This window comes from Halichoerus grypus, chromosome 5 (assembly GCF_964656455.1).
Source record: "Halichoerus grypus chromosome 5, mHalGry1.hap1.1, whole genome shotgun sequence".
Lineage (NCBI taxonomy): Eukaryota > Metazoa > Chordata > Mammalia > Carnivora > Phocidae > Halichoerus > Halichoerus grypus.
The window spans coordinates 110902821-110907454 of NC_135716.1; positions in this window are offsets into that span (position 1 = coordinate 110902821).

A 4634-nucleotide genomic window follows, 5' to 3' on the forward strand; every position below is an offset into this window, starting at 1 on the left:
ATAGTTAAGGGTCTGTTTCTTGGTTTGTCTCTCTCTCTCTCTCTTCTTTTCCCCCTTTGCTCTTTTGTTTTGTTTTTAAATTCCACATGAGTGAAATGCTATGGTATTTGTTTTTCTCTGACTTATTTCACTTAGCATAATACTCTCTAGCTCCATCCAGGTCATTGCAAATGGAAGAAGGACCTTTTTAATTTGTTCTGTCGCTTTTGCATGTAATGATGAGGGTGCCTATCCCCTATCATAATTCATAGTTAATAGTCCTAATTTCATTATTATATTAGTATTGTCCCCAGATATTTTCCATGGAGATGTCTTAAGGGACATCTTAGGAACATATTAGATATAAGCCATCTTAATCTCCAGGTTGCTACTACCCTGTCAAACAAAGATCTTTGTAAATTAGTACTGTTTTCTCCAGATGCTCTAAGATGTTGATTAAATTTAGCATCTGGGGTAATGGTCCAAGTTGTGCAGTCTCTATTCCTGTGAGGATCAGGTTAGTCCTACTTTGGACTACTAATAGCCACTGGGTTTTTGTGTCCAAATCAGTCTCTTGGAATTCCATTCTAATTTTTGTCATTTCTTGTCTGGAAAAAGCTCTCTCTCCAGTGACTGATTGTAGTTCTGTGTATTTTCATGGCCCTCGCATCTAGTAAGTTAAAGTTACTGGGGCCAAAAGGATTTAAAAAATCATCATCCTCAGTGTGTGGATTGTTGTCCTTAAGAGCAAAAGGCTCTGGGTTTCCTCCTACTCTGGAGATCACTTTTTAAAAAAATTTGAGAAAGTGAGAGCATGTGTGGAGGGGCAGAGGGAGAGGGAGAAGTAGACTCACTGCTGAGCAGGGAGCCTGACAAGGGGCTCAATCCCAGGACCCTGGATCATGACCTGAGTGATGGCAGACGCTTAACCTACTGAGCCACCCAGGCGCCCCTGGAGATCACTTTTTGTGCTAGTACTTTTCCTTTCTTCCTATCAGCATCTATGTTACTGAATGCACCTAATAAGAGCACTAGAATGTTTTCCTTTGTTGCTCTTTTTTTTTTTTTTTTAAGTTAAACTCTACCCTCAGTGTGAGGATTGAATTCACGACCCTCAGATCAAGAGTCATAAGCTCCACCGACTGAGCCAGCCAGCTCCCACTTCACTGCTTTTTTTAAATATAGGATATAACTTACTGGGTTGAGTGATCAGGCCAACATTTTGAGTTATCTTCGTTTTAAGATTTGTCCAGACTAAGCCTTCAGTGGGTCTTCAGGGATCCTAAGAAGTTAACATATAATCCATCCTACCCCTAAACCACTTCTTGAGTAATTTTGGTAGGGTTAATGACTGAGGCATATTTGCTATTGTCCTCCTGCCTTTCACAACAGTGTTCAAAATATGTTTTATTACAGAGGCGCGTTAACGAGGTTCATACATTGTCGGAAGAAGCCTGGTTATTAGAGCTAATTTGGGGGTAACTGGCATCTGCCTAATTCCAAGCCCCAACGTACACAAATGCAGATATTCCCCGTGAAGGCAGATCTGGAGGAAACTGGACAGCCTTGCTAGGGTGGGGGTCAGGCAGATGGTCCCGGGCCTGTATCTTCCTGGGATTTCCTGGGAGCCTTGACTGCTGGAGGACCCCATCAGGCAGTTAGTCCAATTGGAGACTGATTATCTCCAGTTTAAAGCTGCGATATTTGGGGGTGGGCTCCCTTCATTCTGGAGGGTATGCAGGTGGTTGGGGACCAGACAGAGCTCTCCAGGCTTGGAAGGTCCCAGGTGCTTAAGGGCAGCTGACAGGGGGCATACTGGTATTTCCAAGGGGCTTATTGGCTCCATAGAGTTAACCTTAGTTCCTGAAAGCTGTCTGGTTATATCTGAATCTACACATGTCTCTCAAATACAACATTCCAGTCTAAGCCTTGTTATATAACCAGTGTTTCTAGTTGTGTCCTGTCACTAGGAGAACAGATTCTTGTTGAAGTTATGCAAATAAATATATTGCCATGAAAATGTAAGAATACTCATTGAGAATTTCCAAATGCTGGGGGGATTAGATAGGGAGGAAAAGATAAATTATTCAGTTCTGCTTATAAAGGTGTAATTTGCCAAATTTCTGTAAGTCATAGCTGAAGAGAAAAGGTTTTCTTATATCAGGAAAACAAAAGATTAAAAACCAGCAGTATTTCAAACAAAAAGTCATACAAATTATAACCATACTCCTCAGTTTATTCAGTCCTACATAATTAATTTTTGTTGATCTTTTGTTAGTAGTTTTATGAAGCCATCAGTTTCTCCGTTAGAGTTCTGTAAATTCTTACACAGTTGAATGGTATAATCTTTAAGTTATCAGAGACCTGTATTTTAGAGTACTTGCCAGAGTTTTTTCCCTGAATCTCCTTGAAGATGAAGCCATCTTGCCAAAATATTAGAGTAAAATAATAACTGTGTATAAATGACAAAAAGACTTAAAGATGTCTGTGGTTAATGATCTGATTAGAGTTTGTTACAATGCAATTAATAAGGAAATTTGGTTATTTCTGTGACACACAGTACTTCAGGATAATAACTAGAATTATAAGTGATAACATAGCAAGACACATCAGATTTTTAAGAGTTTCATATAATTTCTAGAACACTTATATTTTAATAACATATATCTCCCCAAATATAACCTAAGAAGATTTAGCATCACTTTTTTGACAATGCTTCCCATGTAACTTAACATGCTAAATAAACCTAATTAATTTATTATCTCTTTTATGAGAACAAATCCTTTTAAATATTCCAGGGATCTGCTGAAAATTTCAGTTAGTTTGTGGTCAAAAGACTTCATTCCAGGGGCGCCCGGGTGGCTCAGTTGTTAAGCGTCTGCCTTTGGCTCGGGTCATGATCCCGGAGTCTGGGGATCGAGCCCTGTGTTGGGCTCCCTGCTCTGCGGGGAGCCTGTTTCTCCCTTCTCCCCTGCTCCTGCTCTTTCTCTGTCTCTCTCTCTCTGTCTCTCTCAAATAAATAAATCTTTAAAAAAAAAAAAAAAGGACTTCATTTCAGAATGTGATTTGGGGAAGTTTGTTGAAAAATGTAAAAAAACTTGGACATTTGATTAAATAGGATCACAGGTCATTATGAAACAATACTTGGTTATCCATTTAACCAAAGTGGCATTTAAAGACTTCACAGGCAAATACAGACAAACACTTGTAAAAAGCCTTAGCTCTTTTAATATTGAATAGAGGTATCTTAAGTAATCAAAGACCTGATAAAGACAAAATGTATGGGGTGCCTGACTGGCTCAGCCAGTGGACCATGCAATTCTTTATCTTGGGGTTGTGAGTTTGAGCCTCACACTGGGTGTAGAGATCACTTAAAAATAAAATCTTAAGGAAAAAAAAAAAGAAAATGTAGAATCTTTGTTTTTCTAGGTAGATTACATTAAAGGTAGAGAAAAACATTTTTTTTATTAAAACATGATTAAAGAAAACTTTTAACAGAAAAGACAAGTTTTAATTTTGTACCAGCTTACTTTGATATTAAAACTCATTTTTAATAAGTTTATTTTAATCTTAGCCAGCTTGACCATACATTAAAATTTCTTTTTAAAAAATTTTTAAAGATTTTATTTATTTATTAGAGAAAGAGAGCACAAGGCGGGGGAGCACAAGGCAGAGGGAGAAGGAGAAGCAGGCTCCCCATGGAGCAGGGAGCCCAATGCGGGGCTCAATCCCAGGAGCCTGGGATCATGACCTGAGCCAAGGGCAGATGCTTTAACCGACTGAGCCACCCAGGAGCCCCTAAAATGCCTTTTTAAAAATTCCTTTTAAAAAAATTCCTTTTTCACAAACCTTTTACAACTTTTTCTTTTTTTTAAATAGAGTTTGTCCTAAGTCTTTCCTCTTTAAGTAAACAGCCTCAGCCTCACATTAGGACAAAAGTACTCCCTTTGTTTCAACAAAAATGCATCTCATTCCTCAGACCTTCTTTTACCAAAAGCACTCCCCTTAGGTTTCTTGCATAAGGAATTTACTTTTTTAAAGTCTATTTTTTTGTCTCTCTTTTCTCCTGGGAGCTTTATGGTTTCAGATCTTACATTTAAGTCTTTAATCCATTTTGAGTTTTTGTTTTATTTTAATTCCAGTATAGATAACAGTGTTATATTAGTTTCAGGTGTACAATATAGTGATTCAACTATTCTATAGATCACTCAGTGCTCCTCAAGATAAGTGTACTCTTAATCCTCTTCACCTGTTTTACCCATCCCCCTCCCCTCCCCCTCTGGTAACCATCAGTTTGTTCTCTATAATTAAGAATTGGTTTTTTGGTTTGTCTCTTTTTTTTTTTTTTCCTTTGTTCACTTGTTTTCTTTCTTCAAATCTACATATGAGGGAAATCATATGGTACTTGTCTTTCTCTGACTTCACAACATTATACTCTCTAGCTCCATCCACATTGTTGCAAATGGCAAGATCTCATTCTTTTTATGGCTGAATAATATGCCATTGTGTGTGTGTGTATATATATATATATATATATATATATATATATATATATATATATATATATACCACATCTTTGTGCATTCATCGAACAGTGGACACTCAGACTGCTGCCACATCTTGGCTATTGTAGATATGCTGCTATAAACATAGGG